A 22,300-nucleotide genomic window follows, 5' to 3' on the forward strand; every position below is an offset into this window, starting at 1 on the left:
TGGTCGGTTTGTTATAGTTTCGGCGGCAGCATATTAAACAGGTCTAAATCAAATACATGAGGCGAGAAATAAAAAGGTCCTCTCGGTCCACTCTTAACAAATAGCATCTTCTGATCTCGCTATAGGTCCCTAATATCACTAATACTAACTTTCGTCCTGAAAAGTGATTTACGGTCTAAACTTTACCTATCTTTCGATCTCAGCATAGTTTAGTCATTTTAATTGGTGATCTAGCAACTGTCCCTATCTCTCGATCTAATGGGTCAGTCATATCCTAAGCATTCAACTAGCCGTGTGCACTCGATTCGTCGAATAAAGAATTAAAACAATTAAAACGAAAATAAAACCTCACGTGGTCATTCGATCGACCGGGTAGGGTGGTCGATCGACCAACACGCGAATCAGGCCGTGTTCATTATATTGCCGCCTACACTACAATTCCCCTACATCCTAGCACAATTGATTTAGCTACTCATGCTGAGGGTGATAACAACAATAAAACTAGGGCATAAAAGTAATGAATTCATAATTAAAGCGGTAAGATAAATAATTAACATGCAACGATAAAACGGTTTTGGGAACCTAACTAGCAATTCTATACTAACAACGAAATAAAAGTGAATCGAAATAAGGCAGAAGAATACCGAGATTGCAGAGGAATGATTAAGAATAAGAACGAAATTCCAATGCTAAAACAATATTCAACCCTAATAGAAATCTGAATGTTCTTGTGTAAAACTTAGTTAAAAATCGGATCAAAATCGGATGCCTCAGATCGATGTTCTAGGTTACGTTATATAGCAAACATACGTAACACTTATTATCAAAATCTAAACATAATGGGCTTCAAGTTCCTCGATCTTTTAATTCTCGTGCTGGGACAAAACTCGGTCGATCGACTAAGCATGGCGATCGATCGATCGCTCTTCGATGTCTGACGAGAGTTTCGAACCCGCAGTTGGTCGATCGACTGATGGTAGTGGTCGATCGACTGCTTGAGCTGATACTTGACTTCTAAAATCTCGTGGATTTGTCTTTTGGGCTTTGAAATGCGCACCAAGCTCATTCCTCGAGTCAATACTTCACGTCAATTGCAATGCAGGATAGTCGGGGACGGATTTAGCTCAATATCCATTGAATTCTTCACATTTCTGCAATAAAGTACAAAAACACGAAAGTAGACGAAAATGGGGGAAATGGTAGCTTAAACTACACAAATGAGTTCTCAAATGCGTGTAAAATGAGGTGCAAAACATCATATAAAAGACACGCATCACATCCTTTGATTGTGACCCGTTATCCAACCTCACAGTCAACCGCATTTTGATGCGCCGGGAATATTTCCCGGGCTTGCCCCTCAATCCGCTGAAGAGCACCTTGCCTCCCTTGAAACAGGCTAAGGTCCCTAATATCCCCTTCGGGCTAGGCTATGAGCCTACCGATGAAGACATCCAGGAGATGAACCTCCTAATACGGAAGCGCAAAAAGCACGGAGTCATCCTCCGTCCATACCATATGACTCTCAATGGTTACTTCGTCCCCGAGGGAGAATCCGAGCTCTACAACGGCTTTTCTGAGCTGATATATGACTCCGTAGCCAGGGTCAAGCACCCGGGTGTAGATGTCTTTCAAGACTGCTACTTCATCCCCGACAACACCAAAGCTGCATCGACCAAATCTGAGTCGACCTCATGCCTCGATGGACAAGCCGTCAGTCTCCTCTTCGGAGAAGACAATATCAAGCACCTCGGCTACGAGGACATCATCAACATTGCTCTAAAAGACAACCAGTTCAATCCCACCGCCTTAATCTCTGATACTGACCCGGAGAAAGCTACACAAGGCCGGAGAAAAACTGTCAAGTTGACCGATCGCCAAGGCCGCATCCTCAAGGTCACAACTGGAGAAGGCCCTACGTTGAAAGAGGAAAGTGAAAAAGAGTATGAGTCTGAGTCTGAGTCTAAGTCGGAGTCTATCCTAGCACTCCTGATGTCCCAGTCAAGATCCCCTTTCCATTGTTTTATCACAAACTTGTGGCTGCTTCAGAGGCTGAGTCAACTAAGGTTATCCCCACTCTCATGGAAGGTAGCAACCTGGAGCTTATTCCAGGGGACCACCTCCTATGCTGTGTCGCCTCTGACTTCCCATGAGATGTATGTCCTGTCCGAGATTTTTACTCAAGTCAACTTAATGAACACTAAGTTTGCTTATGACTCGTCTCATTTTAACTGCAATGCAATTCTGAACGAACATGAAGAATTTGACTTGAGTGACCACCCACCTCGCATAGCCAAAAAATTTGACAAACAATAGAATACGACCCCCATCATTGAGGAGACCAAACCTATTAACGTAGGAACCGACAACACGCCTAAAGAACTTAGGATAAGGACCACCCTTGAGCCCTCGGAAAGACATCAGTTCATCAACCTCCTACACGAATACAAGGACGTATTCGCTAGGTCCTACAAAGACATGCGTGGGATCGACAAGGATATTGCAGAGCACATGATACCCATTAAACCCGGAGCTAAACCCGTGAAACAAAAGTTGCGCCGAATGCGCCTTGAAAAACAAGGAAGAAGTGGACAAACAGTTCAAAGCCGGGTTCATCAAAGTGTCCGAATACTCTGACTAGGTGGCCAACATTGTTCCTGTACCCAAGAAAGACGGGAGAATCCGGGTTTGCGTCGACTTCAGGGATCTGAACAATGTAAGCCCAAAAGACGACTTCCTTCTGCCACATGTTGACATCTTGGTGGACAACACCGCCGAGCATGCCTTGTTATCATTCATGGATGGGTATTCTGGGTACAACCAGATCAAAATGTCTAAGGAAGACATGCACAAAACTGCATTCACTACACAGTAAGGTATGTATTGCTACACTGTCATGCCATTCGGTCTAATCAACGTCGGAGCAGCTTATCAAAGAATCGCCACGACATGATGCACAAAGAGGTGGAGGTATATGTCGATGACATGATTGTGACACTCCCCATATTCCAAGTGCCTTACCAGGACCACTTAAGGTATGAGAATGTCACTATCTCGGTTACCTGAGGCAATGATAATCATAAGTCAATAGCGAAACGTACTTAAAAGTGAATAACGTTTAAAGTGATTACATACCAACTCCAAAGCTGATAAAAAAGGAATACAAGTTCTCAAATCTGTCTACTATCAAAATATTATAAAGTGTCAGACACAGCGGAAGACTTCTAAACTGCAACGTGCTGACTCATCCCAGTTATTCCATACGCATCGTCTCATACCTGCTCAATAACTGCTCACCACCCCCGAAACGATCCCCACAGTTTTCAATACATTTAAACGGGGTCAGTACTAATTACACAAAATAATGCCATAATGAAACAAGTACTAAAACAACTCAACAACACAACAATTCTCCAGCCTCCATAATCAATCTCCACACAACTGACTACACACTTTACTACACACTAAAGTGTGTAGTCCTGCCAGAGTACCCATCACAACAAGTACTCCACACCGCCAGTGTGGAACCGCAGCCGTACCCACCAAATCCACGCTCATCAACCACTGAGCGATAAACCCAAGTTTCCTTAATGTGCTCATCCCCTCTTGTGGCGGGTTCCACATAGGGCGAACCAAGGGCGTGAAGCCACTCCCGCAAGTGACTCCGCTCAGCCAGGGACGTGCCCCAAATATCACAGACAGTTATACAACAACAATCAACAATATAAACCAACAACCATCAAGATCGACCAATAATAAACTTAATCAGTAATCACAACACAACCACCACACATATCATATAACTAATACTGAGTAGGGAGAACCCTACCTGGAAAGCAACACGAAATCAGACGATCAAACAGCTGTCTCAAAATCTCTCCTCAACGAACCCTCCTCCTATACATACATACATACATATTATTACTACCATAACACATCATCACCCAAAACCCCCAAATTCCCAAATTAGGGTTTAACCAAACTTAACAAAACGATAAGAAAATGATATGTAAGACTTACCCTTGACGCAAGGATCACGAATATGTAAAGAACAACGAAAAGCAACACCTCTAGCTCCGGGATTTACTAATAATGCGAACGCACAAGACAACATAACTTGAAACTTCTCTTGACTGTGATTTAGGTTTTGTAAAAGTGTTTAAACAAAGATGACGGAACTTAATATATATTAATCCGCATTATTAAAAAACCCGTCGCAAATCACCCGTAAACCGAATTACTCAATCGTGTAAGTCACTTACTCGATCGAGTGACCCTTACTCGATCGAGTGCCACACTTACTTGATCGAGTACCCATCAGACAGAACACTGTTTCGTAAAAAAACATACTTACTCGACAGAGTAAGCCCCACTCGATAGAGTACCCAAAGACATAGAAAACCGTAGTATTACAGTCTTCCCTCCTTAGGAAGAACTTCGTCCCCGAAGTTCAACCCATACCTAAACAACATACTAACTCGATTAAGACACAACAACGCAACTAAAGTCTCAAAACAAAACCCCAACCTATCAAACATGAACTCTTAACACCAACTCCACCAACTATGCCTACCTTCACAACACGGCTCATAATATCATATCAACTAAATCATAGTCTCTCTCGACACCAACTCCAAACACTAGCAACTACTATCCACAAACGCTGCTAGCTCCGTAACATATTATCCACTAGAAAATGCGATATCAAGACACTCATAACATCAAACGGAATGTTACATTCTACCACCCTTAAAAGGAACTTCGTCCTCGAAGTTTACTCAATAACATCACCATCCAACTGTCAACTCCATCGAACTCATAAATATCATCATCCAACTGTCAACACTATCTATTCTCCCATTCCTAAACATTGAACTACTACAAGCACGACCATGACCTTTTAACAATATCAACCACAATAAAGATTCATCCTTTATGCTACACCAACATTCTACTTCCAATTATACTACAACATGCACAACCATGAAACTATCATTTATAGCATCCTACTCCTCTTAAGACAAATCTTACCTCCTCGTAACTCACTAATACTAAATCCTTAGTTATATCTTCTCATTATCCACATCACCACCGCATGTCAAAGATAGCCGCCTATAATCTAAACACTCACCATTCCTATATCTAAGGCTCTCTTACTTACTAGTTCTTATACTTCAATTCACTCGACACATCACCTAACCTATGCCACAAAATCTTTAGCTTAACCAAAACTTCAACTTTTCCCTATTACCGCCAAAGTGACATAGTCCTCTATACATGCTTCTATCTCCATACTCATAACTCACGGTCCACAATTATTACATACACTCACACTAGATCCTCATGTTATTTTCTTTCATTACCGCAAAACTCATCCATAACTTAACATGAAACTAATTACCAACACCTTATACTCACTGTCTCAATGAAAGATTATGAACTACCTGCAGCTTTCAGATCAGAACAACACATGTTCCACTATTCACTTGCCATTACCATATCTACCAAAGCCTCATCTAAAACAAGGTCAAACTACTGTAACAACCTCTCACAACTGAGTCGCATCAACAAAATATCACTATACCATGACAACAACGGAAACATACACAACTCTCTTCCATATCATACTCTACATTCACTCCCAAGCTGAAACTGGTAAGAAACATCAATAAACAAAACAACCGTCTATTTGTCTACACTGAAACTCGCAGGAAACAGCAGCAACAAAATAACAATCTACGCATAACTGGTATGTACTTTCGAAACTCGAATTGTAATCATCCCGCCTACACCACAACCAGTGCCGGCATCGCAACGCCGCCACCAACAGCCGCAGCGCATCGCGAAAATACCCGCATTACAACACGAAGTACCGTGCCCGGATCACCACCCAAGGCACAACAACCACATCAATAGACATCACAACTACACACAATTCCCATAAGCACTGACTTAGTATAACTTTCCGGACAAGAAACTTACTCCAAACTGTTTTACTAGATCACAACACAACATATTATACGGAATAAAAAGACAAAAATCTCATGAATATCATCCATACCTTTTCACCGAATAAACATATATCATGAATACACATACTAGTATACCTAGCCATGCTAGATCACCCAAACTATCACTTTTGAACATCATTCCATTAGATTACCGTACCCAACATGCATTACAGAACATTCAAATAACAACTTTATAACTATTACACCATACCACTTCTTGTGAGGTTAGAACCTCACACAAACATTTATACACATCATAGACCAGTAATCACATCCAACTAGTCAATCCTGATCACGTAAGTTACCACTGATAAAGGTTACCTCTTGCCCGAGCTTAACTCGTATGCCCCTCGTAACATATTCTCCCATTTGCATAACTATCGCCTCCTGCCATGTATAACCATACCTTTAATATTCAATTACCAGCACCTGCCTCATATAACCAGATCTTATACTTCCTTACAATCATACATTTCAATCCGGCCTCTACAAAATCAACCTCTTTAGAATTGTTATCTTTCTTATCCATCATCACCTTTAACCACTATTGACAATACCACAATAAAACCACTGCTCGTATAACAATCTCTTCCACTCACCTCTAAATATAACAGTTAATTTCCTATCTTCGGTTAACATCCCAAATAACTAACATCGAATCCATCAACAAAATTACCTCAATATTATTTCCAATTCTATGCTTAATTGTTTCGCCACCCAATTCACCACCAAGATCTCATATCGTGCAAATCCTTTACCCAACTTTTTACTTTCTTTAATTCCTCGAAACTCAGATTAACATTTCGTCCTTGAACTCCTATATAACCGTAAACTCAAATCCCCATGATAGTATCATACATCTCGACGATTCCTTACTTTTATATCACATAACTCCAGTCAACATTTTTCTCAGCTTAATTTTATCCTTCTTTTCTCTTTACACTCAACAATACCAATTAACAATTCGACTCCTTAATACTTCTACCTAACTCCTTAGTGCTCCGGTTCCCTTATCATTGCTCCAAAACTCAAATCTCTTTCATATCAGTACCATCTCGCTCTTTCTTACCATGGATCTTCTCCCATCATGGTACTGTCTCATACTTGCCACTAATCCACCCATTACTGTTCAATCAATTGCATCTCCCTTTTACGTCTCTAGAAATTAAAATTCATTTCATATCGTTAATTGTCTAAGGAAATCACACATTAGTTTCACCCCTCGATAATACAAATTCCCAAACTCACTCACTATCTGCAAATTCACGTCACGACATGTCTCCATTAAGTTCACTATATACCACTCTGCTCTATTTCTCTACAACGATCTTTCATTACATACACTCTTAACCAACACAATCTAAACATCTCCCTCCATAATTCCTTACACATCTCGAGTTGCCATTATCCACATCCTTCCTCTCAATCTTTTCATTCTCACGTTCCTTAGACTCACATCATCCCTTACCCATACTCACTTACTTTTACATTACTCAACACACAATCATGTCACTCATCTCATCTCAAAAAACATACTCCATGCCTTAATAAGCCTTACCAATCTTTATTTTCTTTTCCACTAGCCATCAAAACCACATATAACTCATGCCCTCCCCACCGAGGTCATACTAACCACTGGTGCCAGTCCTTACATCACAAGATTGGGTAACTTACGCATCAGGGCTAAAAAATACGTAAAAAAATGCATAAGGAAGCCAAATAACACCTTCGAATTAAACATAATAGGCAACGAAGTCATAAGATAAGCATATCCCAAAACTGGGGTCACTAAATCGAGTACAGGTCACTCGATCGAGTGAGTGACTTACTCGATCGAGTAGGTGAAGGTCAGAAGCACGTAAAACAAATTGCCAGGGCTACTCGATCGAGTAAGGGCTACTCGATCGAGTAACAAGAGGTGCACTCGATCGAGTAAGGGCCACTCGATCGAGTACCCTACGCATTTCTCAGCACTGTCCAATTTTCGTAAAGCGGTTATAACTCACTCGTTTCCTGGTCGTTTTGGGCGTGTGATCTATCGTTAGAATCGTAAAAGAACAAGCTATCACCTCCAATTGTAATCAAATCAAAATCATTTATGCATCTCAAGTTATAACAGTTTAAAGGCAACTTTGTTGTAATCAGACAACATAACTATTCGATTTTTACTTCCAAACAACTTAAACAACAACAAGGTAAACAAACAACTCAATACTCAGAAAACCAGTATCCCTAACCACATGTTACTATTTACAAAAGCTAAACAACAACTTCCATCATGCACATATATTATTCAACTTACCACTCATGTATTGCCCGCATGCTTTTATTCTATAGCCTTACGTAAGAACAATGACATAATATAGAACATCAAATTCCCATTCATGTGTTATTAACATATCAACATTATAAAAAATCCACTTCAGTCATATAAACATGCTTAAATCATGAAATCATAATCTTATGCAACATTATCCATCATCCATCATCCATCATACACTTTATCTTACGCATGCATACAGTATATAACTTTATTATATAACTTTACGGAAACAAAATGTATAACCATATTACATCGCCTAATCTCATGCTACTAAGATTGCCACATTATAAATCATTCATCCTGCAACATCATTATTCATCACATATTATCATATATGAACTATTTTCTTTTTCTACCACATCATTTATCATTCTCATAAACTTTTCCAACGATTCCAACCAACATTGTAAACCAACTATCATGCAACATGCTTTCAACCATCACATACAGAATCACATCATCACCATCTTTCTCTACACATTCCCCATTCTCCACATACATACATCCTCCGATTCATGCCACACATCACTATATAGGTACACAATTCACAAAATAAACACATAGCGATCCCGACTCATATCCCATGGTGACCGGTTCAAAATTGTAGGGCGAGTTCGCGACTTTAGGACGTCTCCTAAGTCTTTGCATTAGCTCCTACAATTTCTACCCCGGGTTCATTTTAGTTTGACTCCCTATGTTCATTAGGTTCATTGGTTACAGGTTTCAAGATCGTCGCTCTGATACCACTTTGTGACACCTCCATACTCCAAGTGTCTTACCAGGACCACTTAAGGTATAATAACGTCACCATCTCGGTTACCCGAAGCAATGATAATCATAAGACAATAGTTAAACGTACTTAAAAGTGAATAACGTTTAAAGTGATTACATACCAACTCCAAAACTGATAAAAAGGAATACAAGTTCTCAAAACTGTCTACTATCAAAATACTATAAAGTGTCAGACACAACGAAAGACTTCTAAACTGCAATGTGGTGACTCATCCCAGCTATCCCATACGCATCATCTCATACCTGCTCAATAACTGCTCACCACCCCCGAATGGATCACCACAGTTTTCAAAACATTTAAACGGGGTCAGTACTAATTACACAAAACAATGCCACAATGAAACAAGTAACAAAACAACTCACAACACAATAATTCTCCAGTCTCCATAATCAATCTCCACACAACTGACTACACACTAAAGTGTGTAGTCATGCCAGAGTACCCATCGCAACAAGTACTCCACATCGCTAGTGGAGGACCGCAGCCGTACCCACCAAATCCCCGCTCATCAACCACTGAGCGATAAACCCAAGTTTCCTTAATGTGCACATCCCCTCCCGTGGCGGGTTCCACAGAGGGCGAACCAAGGGCATGAAGCCAGTCCGGCAACTGACTCCACTCAGCCAGGGACGCGCCCCGAATATCACAGACAGTTATACAACAACAATCAACAATATAAACCAACAACCGTCAAGATCAACCAACAATATACTTTATCAATAATCACAACACAACCACCACACATATCATGTAACTAATACTGAGTAGGGAGAACCCTACCTGGAAAGCAACACGAAATCAGACGATCAAACAGCTGTCTCAGAATCTCTCCTCAACAAACCCTCCTCATATACATACATACATATTATTACTACCATAACACATCATCACCAAAAATCCCGAATCCCCAAATTATGGTTTAACCAAACTTAATGAAACAATAAGAAAATGATATGTAAGACTTACCCTTGACGCAAGGATCACGAATATGTAAAGAAAAACGAAAATCGACACCTCTAACTTTGGGATTTGTTAATAATGCGAAGGGACAAGACAATGTAACTTGAAACTTCTATTGACAGTGGTTTAGGTTTTGTAAAAGTGTTTAAAGAGAGATGACAGAACTTAATATATATTAATCCGCATTATTAACAAACCCGTCGTAAATCACCCGTAAACCGACTTACTCGATCGACTGCCACACTTACTCGGTCGAGTACCCATCAGACAGAACACTGTTTCATATAAAAACATACTTACTCGAGAGAGTAAGCCCCACTCGATAAAGTACCCAAAGACATAGAAAACTGTAATATTACAATGATTGTCAAATCAAAAGAGCGGGATGGCCACATCAACGCCCTCTGGAAATTCTTCGCTCGTCTACGGAAATACAAGATGAGACTAAATCCTCCGAAAATTGCATTCGGGGTCACCTCCGGAAAACTCCTGGGACACGTCGTCAGCAAAAGAGGCATCGAAATTGATCCTACCAAAATTAAGGCTCTTCAACAAATGCCTCGACCTAAGAGTGGGAAGGAGATTCGGGGATTTCTCGGTCAAGTTCAATACAACAGGCGCTTCATAGCCAAACTCACTATGATTTGCGAACCGATCTTAAAGAAGCTTTGCGCCTCCGATCACACCGACTGGGACGACGACTGTCAAAAGACCTTCGACAGGAAATCCTATCCAAACATCCCGTCCTCATGCCACCTCAACAAGAAATTCCCTTATCCCTATACCTGACTGTCACCGACACAGCCATGGGAGCAATGCTAGCATAAACAATCAACGGAGAAGAACAAGCCATCTACTACATCAACAAAAAGTTCGTTGAGTATGAGACAAGGTACACCCAACTGGAAAAGACATGCCTTGCCGTAGTTTAGTCAACAAAGAAGCTGCGACACTACATGCTCAGCTACACGATTCACATCTACTCCAAGATGGATCCGGTCAAATACATCTACGAAAAAACCGTACTAAACGGAAAGGTGTATATATGGACACTCATGCTATCTAAATTTGATCTCAAATTCGTACCCCTCAAGGTTATCAAGGGAAGGGCAGTCGCCGATTTCCTAGCAGAAAACCCCATCAATGAGGATTTAACGACCGACACGTGGTCACTTCCTGACGAAGACATCCTTTGTGCCGATACCGACGCATGGGACGTATACTTCGATGGTGCGTCAAACCTGAGAGGCTTCGAGGTAGGAATCCTTATAATATCACCAGAGGGGGGACATGTTCCAATCTCAGTCAAGCTGGACTTCCCCCACCAACAATGCCGCCAAATACGAAGCATGCCTCATCGGCATACAAGCAGCCATAACACTTGGCATTAAGGGTCTTGAGGGTCAACGGTGATTTCTCACTCATCATCAATAAGGTGTCCAGATCATGGAAAATCCGAAGCGATAGCTTAGAACCCTACCGAGCAAAAATGAATAAAGAGGCCGAGTTCTTCGACCAAGTCGATTACTTCCACTTACCACGAGAGGAAAATCAATTTGCTGATTTCCTAGAAAAACGTGCCGCACTCATCAACATACCTGACGACATGACATCAATGCCCCTATGTGTCGAGAGAAGGAGCGAGCCAGCTCACATCTGTGCCATCAACAACGACGAGGAAAACCATGTCGAACCTTGGTACCAGGCCATCCTCAACTATAAAACCAACAACGAATTCCCTCCCAACTCTGATACCAGAGGACAAAGAGCCATCTGTTTACTTGTATCATAATTCGTGATAATATAAGAACAACTATACAAAAGAACACCCAAAGGGATTCTTCTCCTTTGCATTGATCATCACAAAGCAAAAAAAGTCATGGGAGAGGTCCACGACGGAGAATGCGGCCCTCACATGAACGCAATGATGCTAACCCGAAAACTCGTGCGGTTAGGCTACTACTGGACCACCATGGAAGCCGATTGCAGAACCTATGTCAAACATTACCACAATTGCCAAATCTTCGCCAACATACAACACATACTGCCATCCCTTTTGTACACCATGACATCACCCTGGCCTTTTTCGACCTGGGGTGTCGACATCATCGAGACAGTCAACCCGGTGGGCACCAAAGGGCATTGCTTCGTCCTCGTCGACATCGACTACTTTACCAAATGGGTGGAAGCATAGTCCTATGCAGTCTTGACCGCCAAACAAGTGGCCAAGTTTATCTAGGACAACATCATCTGCAGATATGGGGTACTCCATGAATTCATCAGCGACCACGGCTCCCACTTCCGGGCGGAAACACAATCCTTGCTGGACAAATACAAAATCAAGCGACATCGATCATCCCCCTACCGTCCCCAAACCAACGGAGCGGTAGAGGCAGCATATAAAACTCTTGTCACCATCATCAAAAGATGCAAGATCATTACCGCGATTGGCCGAGCAAACTCGTATTCGCGCTCCGGGGATACCAAACCTCCATTCGAACACCCACAGGAGCCAAACCCTTCTACCTAGCATACGGTATAGAGGCGGTTCAGCCAAGAGAGTTGGAGATCCCATCTCTACGCATCCTACTGGAGAGCCAGGTTCCTGAGGCGGAATAGACTCATCGAAGGTCGAAAAACTCACACTTCTAGACAAACGGCGACTTAATGCCTTGCACAACGTCCCGCTATACCAACAACGTATACAACCGGCATTCAACAAAAAGGTCAAACCCAAGAACATCAAAGAAGGCGACTTGGTCCTCAAGTCCGTTTGAGCACCACTACCCATCGATCCGGGGGGGAATTTCAAACCCAATTGGGCCGAGCCATACCTGGTCATGAAAATACTTTCGGGGGGCGTAGTGAGATTGAGTGACCTAGATGGGGAGGGTTTCACAAACCACCAACCTAGACCAACTTAAGAAATACTACCCTTGAGACCTAGCAACCAACAAACCTTACCCTAGTTTTATAACTAGCGACCACAATATCCCTTTCAACTCAAGTTCCTCAACGCATTCTGATTTGAAATTGCATATTTTATAGAGTCTAAGTTACGGCACCTTGCCACATTTCAAACGCTCTTTGATCTGTCGAAGGCAACATCCATTTGCACTCAAACCAAACACCTGAACTACGAGCATGGTTTGATTTCATCTTTTCAAGTGGATACGTAGGCAAGCCTTTCTTACACAAGAAGGATACAACCACAAAACCCAAATAAAATTTACAAAATATTTCGAACTACGATCATGGTTTGATTTCACCTTTTCAGGTGGATACGTAGGCAGTCCTTTCTTACACAAGAAGGATACCACCATCCCCACATACAAAAAAATCACCCATATCAACACCAAAAAAAGGAAACGGAAAAACATTCCCTTTTCCACAAAAAAATATATACAAAAAAAAGCCTTTCTCCCTTCCCACAAAAATCCCATTTCCCAAGTGCAATGTTTAGGATAATTTAAACCTAATTGCCTTTACAAAATGGATTGAAGAAATAAGCGTTCACAACTCTTTTAACACAAGCAATCCTCTTATTTAATTAATAATGAGAAGGATTACAAATTTGACAACAAATAAAGCTAAGCAAGTCTACAACATGTCAAAGGTAGAGTGTCGACTAAGAGATCTCACATAGTAAAACTAGCAGAAATTACACAATACATAGCTAGTACAACATAATAAAAACTCACAACACAAATACAACATAATAATAAAACAGGTAATGGAGGTCTTCATTCTTCGATTCTACCCTTACCCTTTCCCTCGGGGTACATCTTTCCCTTGTTCTTCGTGTTGGCCCGCTTAGCATTAACTTCTTCTTCGAAACGGATCCCTAACAGATCTACAACGGCGATGGCCTCCGGTCTCTTGCAAGACCCCACACTCGGTCCAAGCTGATCCCCATACACGACACACTACCTCTTTGGGACCCGAGCTTCTCCTTTTTGGTGGCCTCATTACATCCAGGCTAACATCATCGGCAAAATCGTCAAATAAGGCACGGTTGGTCTTGCCAACCTCTCTATACTTCAAGTCAATGACCTCTTCCTTACGAGATTTGGACCTTTCCTCCAAGGTCTGAGCTCTTGACCACTTGACATAAGCGGGAGTCACCCATGTCGTGGCAACGAGGTTTGGTACCTCTAAAATCGGCCGAGTGGCCCACCATCTTTCGAAGACCTCCACAAGCTCGGAGTTTCAAAAAACACTCTCTTGGACGAGAGTATCTTGAGCGGGCACCTTTTGTTGATGCCCCATTTGCCTCATAAGCCTTTCAGGATAAATGAAGGTAGCAACCTTCCAGCCCACCACCATCAAAGAACGAGAACTAGCGGCCGAAGCTGTAATACCAAGGATATTCAAGGACTCTGTTGACCGACCCGGTTGACCAAGACAGACAGTAGGGATGAATGGGCGAGGGATCAGGCTTATAACATGAGTGTTATAGGATTGCTTACTCGACCTAGTAGAGGCTAATCGGCCTAGTATCACCTATACTCGACCGAGTAGAGCCTACTCGACCGAGTACTCCAGTACTCGACCGAGTATGGCTGCTGTCGACATGATAATATAAAACGCAAGTTCGCGAGATTCATTTCATTTTTCCCCATTTCCTCGATAGTTCCTCTTTCTCTAACCCTAGCCTACCTCCCTCTCCTATCACCCCATCTCTACACACTCTCATACATATAGCCTAAACCTCCACCATGGGAAGGACGGGATTCGCTTAGGAAGGATGGCGTGCGTGGTGGTCGTCTATGCCGCCGTCGATGCGCTTTGTTTGGTAAGTCTCTGCCTTGTGTTTCTTTTGGGTAGTTTATGGAGGATAGTTGTGTAATAAGAAGTGGTTATCGTTGTAGGATGCATATTGGAGTCCTGCTTGGCTGTATATGGATGTCTTTGATGGTTTGTGACGAGGTAGGGTTTCCCTACTCAATACTGTTAATTGATTGAGATTATTACTGTTTCATAATTATTGTTATCTGCTGATCATCGGTGTCCGGGCGTTGTTGTGACGGTTTTGGTGTGGAGACGTGGTGACAGCTATGATGTTGTGTGTGTTGTGGTTATGGTGGAGTCACTTGCGGGAGTGGCTTCACACCCTAGTTCGCCCTCCGTGGAACCCGCCATGGGAGGGGATGTGCACATTAAGGGACATGGATAGTTAGTTGCTCGTTGATGAGCTGGACTAGGTGGGATGGGTTGCGGTCACCCACTGGCGGCGAGGATTGCCTGTTGCGATGGGTAATCTGGCAGGGCTACACACGTCAGTGTGTAGTCGGTTACTGTGCGAGATCGAGAGACTGGGTTAAAGGGTGATCAGCTGGTTACATTGTTTATTTGTTGTACTTTTGATTAGTCAGTACTGACCCCGTGTTGTTTTGTGATATATGCGGTGATCCATTCGGGGATGGTGAGCAGTTGGCTTAGCAGGTACTGTTGCTTGTAGATGCTAGGATTAGAGGGATCGAGTCATCACGCTACCGGTCTAGAAGTGTTGTAACACGAGTGTAGTAGTTCTTATTGTTATAGAGGAATGTATACAGAGTTATGTTGTATAAGATACATTAATGCGTTATAAATGTTCTTTTATCGTCCTATTTGATCTACTTCCTCGGGAAACCGAGATGGTGACACCCTCAGACACGGAGCTGGTCCTTGGTAAGGCATTCTGGTGTACGGGGGTGTTACAAAGTGGTATCAGAGCCGACGATTTTAGAACCTGAACCAATGAATCTAATGAATGTAGGGTGTCAACTAAAATGAACCTGGTGTATGTGAGTTGGGAGCCCCAGCCGATGCTAGATTTTGGGTGAGTAGGCGCCCTCATTTCAAAATCATGGCCCTATCGAACTTAAGCCAGACACGGGAAAAAAGGGTAGCAAGTAAGAGTCGTTGATTGCTTAGTGATGGTTGTCGTGTGCATCGGTGTTTATGATAATGTGTGTCAAGGTGTGTGTGGAAAAGTTTAGAGTGGGTGATTGGATTGTTGCAATGTGTGACCAGCGGTAAGTCAACTAATTTGTTTAAAGATGATTGCATTGTGTGATGATTGCTGTCTTGTAAATGTGGTTAAGGTGTGTACCTTGTGACTAGCGGGATGTGTGATGATGTAGTATAAGAGCTAAACCTCGCAGGTACAGTAATTAATTGCTAAGTATGCTAAAAGGTGTAATGTAATCGTCTCATAGCAAAGTGAGGAATGAATGTAGAAATGATGATCGAATTGGTAATGGATGTACAAATTCGTGTTGATGTGTGTTTATGTGGTAGGATAAGCTCTAAGAGTGACGAGCCAATTGCACGGAACTCCGAACTATGCTATTTATTTTGCAGGAACAAAGAATATTCAATTCCGTCTTCATTTTTGAAAACTCGATCGAGTAGAAATTTGTACTCGACCGAGTAGACGATACTCGGTCGAGTATGAAGGTGCTCGACCGAGTGTCTATTTTGTGACAAATAAAATCTCTACTGTCCTTGAAAACTCGATCGAGTACTGTTTTATCGGGACTTAAGCGGGTTATACAAAAACCCTATTTTCGTCCCATTCTTCCTTATTTCCGCCTCCCATCTTCTCATCTCCTTCTCTCTAAAACTCCATACCCTTTCTTTCTCAAGCTTTTGGGTGAACTCTTGGTAGTCTACTTGTCCTCACTTGCCATAAACCAATTTAAGGTAAGGTTTTAACTCAATTTCCTTCCTTTATTTTCAAAGTTATGTATGGTTTTGTCAATACTTCGAATTTTCATCTTGGGTAACTGAAATTAAGCCTTCCTCTTGTTATTTCTTAGATTTAATTGTGTATAAATCTTGATTATACCCTTATTTGAGCAATTACATGGTTTAAAGTTGGATTTCGAATTCTAGGGTTTGTTAAAAACGAAATACCTTTTGTTTTGTTTAATTACCATTTCGGTTTGAGACAATTTGAAGCTGGGAACGATGTAATGAGTAAAGTATTTAGTGATTTCTGATAAAATTTGTCTTAAAAGTTCGTCACAAAATTTGTTCATCATTGGAAAACAGTCCGTCTTTTGCAGTAAATGTTGGTGTGTCAATCTCTTTGTTAAAGCTTGTTTCCTTGCAGCATGGTGAAAACCAGAGGCCTACCCAACAAGAGAACCCGTCCTAATGTCCAACTTGAGACGGGTCAGTCAAGCAGTGGACCTGGAGTTCCACCGGTGCAGGCATATCCATCTGTAGTTTTCTCTGATTTCAAGCAGCGCAAGGCCTTTGTAGCCTTGATGAAGCGTCCTTTCCGACCTACTCGGTGTGTGAACCCCGAAATTTTAGAGACCTTGGGGATTAGGGGAGATATAATTCATATATTTGAGATTTTGGGAATGGAGGGGTTATATCAGTTAAGGAAGAAGTCCTACCCCCATCTGACCTTAGAATTCCTGAGCTCGTATGAGTATGATAAGAAGGAGAAGACCGTCTACTTCCGTCTCATGAATGAGGACGGAATTTGGATGAGTTTGCGGGCCATCTGGGTTTGGAGGAGGAGGGGACGGGATACCTGAGTGATGTGGCTAAGAATAGTGGTGCCCCTCTTTACCTTCCTTTCTTGACTCGCCGACCTGCCCTTAGTGCCAGTGCTATGTTGATTAATGATGTGCAGCATTTTCCCTTCGTATGTTCCTGAGGATGATGACTTGTCTGTTGTATGCGAGAGATGATGTGAGTAAGCTTAATTCTCATGAGGTCATATTACTTATGTCTTACCTTAAGTTGCACCGTAGGAAGCCGGTTTATTATAGTGCTCCAGGGATAGTGTGCTCTAGTCTGGAGCATACGGCACAGTCTGAGACCCGACACATTGCTTGCGGGCCCATAGTGACCCGCCTAGCTTAGCGGCTGGCTGATTTTGAGGCCCCACCTCCTGAGGGGGATGAGTATGTGGAGACTGTTCCTACCATGAACGTCCAATATTGGCGTCAGAATAGGTAGTTCAGGAAGTTGGATGACGGGTCTTATGCCTGGAAGGTGAGGGGATCTATGTGGATGGTACTTCCTGACCCTGCCCGCCTCCCTGTTGTTGACCATTTGGCTGAGTAGGAACCCTGTGCTATACCTAGGCCTGAGCCCCAGACCTATCTGATTGATTCTACCATTCTTTTAGACCTACCTGAGCCGGTCACCATGCCTGAGGGACAGCAGCATGAACCTTGATGTGACCATAATTGGCGCATACTTAGCCCCCGAATTAGCCTTGTTCCCATGCTTTTTAGTGCCTATTTGGGTCATTTCTTATCTTTAGTTCTTTTTTTTGCATATTCTTTGAGATTTTGATCCCTTGGTAGGAAAGGAGTAAGAATCTTGCATTTTCATGGCAAAACGAGACTAAATGGATCGAATTCAATGACCAAGCATCAAGGAGAGACAAGATTAGAAGGCCTTTGTACATATTATAGTAGAAGAGCAAAGTTGAGAAAGGATCCTTGAGTCCCCAAGGAAATCCCCAAGGAATTTGTGAAGAAAAGGGAAGAAAAGAAGAAGATTTGTTGCTGACTGACAATCCGAGCGGATTGTCACCAATCCGTCCGTTCCGCAGCAGCACAATCCGAGCGGCTTTGCCTTAACCCGCTCGGATTCCCCCTCCACAATCCGTCCGGATTCCCTTGAATCCGCTCGGATTCCAACGCCAGAATCCGCCCGTCCCGACCCTATTCCGCCCAGATTCCAGCACAGCACGAATTGTCTTCTCCAAGCTACGAAGAAAGAAGCCCTTCCCTCGAAAAATACCGGCTCCTCCTTGCTCAATCTAAAAAGTGTAATTACTAGTTTAGCCCTTAGTTAACCCTAATGCATCCTCCCTAATTTCCACTATAAATACCCCATTAGTCTAATTAGGAGAGCATGTTCTTCTTATCAATAATTAGTGTAGTTAATATCAATCAAATCTCTCTTTAATATTGTAATCAAGTATTAATCAAGTTTTAATCCAAGTTTTAGTTCTTTAATCTCTCCCTTGTTCATCCTTTATTTTGGGTAATTGAAGATTATTTGGGTTATTGTTGGGAGATTGACAACCTTTCAATCAAGCATTCAAGTACTTCTTTTATCTTTGCTTTATTATTGGAATCATTAGTAGGTATAATCTCTTAATCCCTTTTAATTATTGTTAATTACTTTCATTTATTCATCATGTTTCATATTGTTGGTATGATTGACAACCTTGCTAGCATGATCAACATGATAATGAGTGAGTAGTCTCTTAGCTACGGTTAATGGGTGATTAGGGGAAACCAACATGGGGAATGATTCATGCTTAAATTAATATGCTTTCATGTTTTATTTGCTTGCTTGTTTTGATCTCAACTCATGCACATGTTATATTTGATGAAATGCTAAGCCTATGAATCCTTGCATTTACTATCATCTTCTATCTTTTCAATGAGACTTGTAAGACATAACCCAACTCGAGTCTCATTAGACCATGCATGTTGTTGAGTATGGAAGATTAAGTCGACTTGTAGGTGTTGTACAATTTAATCGATTCGGCTCCGGGACCCAAACTTTCCTAGGATTGTAAGATATAACCCAACTCAATCCATCACAACAATAATTGCTTGCTTATAAATTGAGAACATGTTTGTATGATCATATCCCATGATTCCCCTATGATCCCATGACACCCTAGTGCCTTTAATCAATTGTTTACACCCCTTTAATTCATCTTGCTTGTTTATTTTCATTGCTATTTTAGTTTAGTGACCTTCTACATCAACCCAATTTGTGACACCCCTTATAACACCACTAGTTGCAATAGAAATCTCATTTCAATACCCGTCCCTTGGGATCCGACCTTTACTTGCCTCTTTACTAATTGTAGAGTTGTTTGCGAAGCTATAAATTGTGTTTTTATTCGACCGTGACCCAACGACCACATCTTAATTTGTGAACACTTAGTGGGATCGCATCAAAAATGGCGCCGTTGCCGGGGACGGTGTTTGTTTGATTTAGATTTCTTTTTATTGTTATTAGTTGTGTCTTTCTTCGCCTTGAGGAAGTAAAATTCCTCAAGGTTTGTTCTAATTGTTTTCGAGTTGTTTGATATTTTGCATGTCTAGAAGGTTACAAGGTGATTTGTTACCTTTTGACCGTGAAATCGAAAGAACCTTGACGAATAATAGGAGACTTGTTAGGAGGAATTTAAGAGGTATATGTGAAGTTGTTCAACCCACTAGTGAGTTTGTCAATCCTTTCGCAATAGAAGGAGAAGAGAACCCATTACACAATACCCCACAAAATCCACCTACAATGCCTAAATTCTCGTCACACTCCGTACCCACCGTGGAGAATCTACCAAATGGTACTCCTACACCGCAACATCTAACCGGAAATTTTATTGCCAAGTTCGCCTTCATCCAATTAGTTGAGAGGAGCCAATTCGGGGGGATGCCTAGTGAGGACCCTCATTCTCATATGGAAACCTTTTGCGACTATTGTGATGCTATCTCTAAAACGGGCGTGACTCAAGACCAAATTAGATGGGTCTTATTTCCTTTTTCCTTAATCGGCACCGCGAAGCAATGGTTGAAGGGCCTTGATAAGGCCACCCTTGGAATAGATTCTTAGAAGAAGTTGTCTCTAGCTTTCTACAAAAAATTCTACCCACCGGAAAAGACTAACATGCTAAGAGCTCAAATTACGGGTTTTAAGCAAAGGGATGAAGAGTCTTTGTATGAAGCTTGGGAGCGGTTCAAGGGAATTTGTCGCTCATGTCCTCACCATGGACTTAGCGAATGGTTTTTGGTACAACAATTTTGGAATGGTTTATATGAAGATTCTAGGAACATTCTCAATATGGGATCAAATGGAATGTTCACCGAAGTTGATGACAATCAAACATGGAACAAGATTGAGGAAATGGCGGTCCGTAACTCACAATATAGTAGACCTCGCAAGGCTACTAGAGGAGGAAAGCATGAAGTGGACTCCGTTACTCAATTGGGTGCTCAACTTAGTGCTCACATTGACACAATCAACTTGAAGTTTGAACAAGCTATGGCTAGACTTGAGGAAAACTCAAAATCATCAAAGCATCATGTTAATGCCATGATGGCATCCTCATCAATCCCAAGCGGGATATGTGAGAATTGTGGAACTTTGGGACATGACCAAGGTGAATGTAGGGGAACAAATGAACAAGTGAATGCTTTCCAAGCATACAAGAGTGGTACCCCTTATTCCAACTTTTACAATGAAAACACCAAATTCCATCCAAATCTCTCATACAAAAGCCAAAATGTTCAAAACCCTCAAACAACATACACTCCACCACCCATGAGAAACCAAAATCAAAGACCCTTTTACAATCAAAACCAAGGTTACCAAAATCAAAATCCATACAATCACCAAAATGACCAAGGTTTTGATGTCCAAAAAGCGGTCCTCCAAATGCAAAAGAATCAACAAGAATTTTTCACTCAAATGCAAAAAGATAGCCAAGCAAAGGAAACCACCATCAACAACATTCTAGCTCACACCAAGATGTTGGAAACACAATTGACTCAACTAACATCTTCAAGCTCACAAAGACAAATGGGGCAATTACCACCTCAAAGTAATCCCCCTAGACATGAAACGGTTAGTGCCATTCACTTGAGAAGTGGTACAAGGTATGAAGCACCAAAGAAGCAAGTTGAGGATGAAGTTGTGGAAGCTAGCGAAAAGGAAGAAATTGTGCAAAACTCCAAAGATGGAGAATCATCAAAAGAAGAAAGTTCAAAGAAAAATGAAGACAAGGCCAAGGAGAAGGAGCCCATCGTGATTAGACTCCCTTTTCCAAGTCGTCAAGCCAAGCCCAAATTTGATGATCAACTTGGAAAATTCATGGAAATTGTAAAGAATTTGGAAGTCTCAATTCCTTTCACGGAATTAATCAATCACGTGCCGGCCTATGCGAAATACATGAAAGATATCCTCACAAAGAAGAAGTCGATCCGGAAGCTTGAGACTATCGCCTTCAATAAGGTGAGTAGTGCAATACTTCAAGGGAGTTCACCTCCAAAGTTAAAGGATCCGGGAAGCTTCTCAATACCGTGTACCATTGGCGACACAACGATCAACAAAGCCTTATGTGATCTAGGGGCTAGTGTGAGTGTCATGCCGTACTCGGTGAGTAAAAGGTTGGGTATGGGAGAGCTTAAATGCACCAACATCACACTCCAAATGGCCGATAGATCGACGAAGACA

At 41.8% G+C, this 22,300-nt stretch overlaps 1 non-coding gene across 1 annotated transcript; it reads right to left on the reverse strand.

The window, feature by feature from the left end:
• Nucleotides 1-20,734: 20,734 nt before the first annotated feature.
• On the reverse strand, nt 20,735-20,841 carry LOC141616517 (small nucleolar RNA R71). Its single transcript, XR_012530862.1, has one exon. It is a non-coding gene; the product is annotated as a small nucleolar RNA R71 (small nucleolar RNA).
• Between the last annotated feature and the right edge of the window lie 1,459 nt (nt 20,842-22,300).

This window comes from Silene latifolia, chromosome 11 (assembly GCF_048544455.1).
Source record: "Silene latifolia isolate original U9 population chromosome 11, ASM4854445v1, whole genome shotgun sequence".
Taxonomy (NCBI): domain Eukaryota; kingdom Viridiplantae; phylum Streptophyta; class Magnoliopsida; order Caryophyllales; family Caryophyllaceae; genus Silene; species Silene latifolia.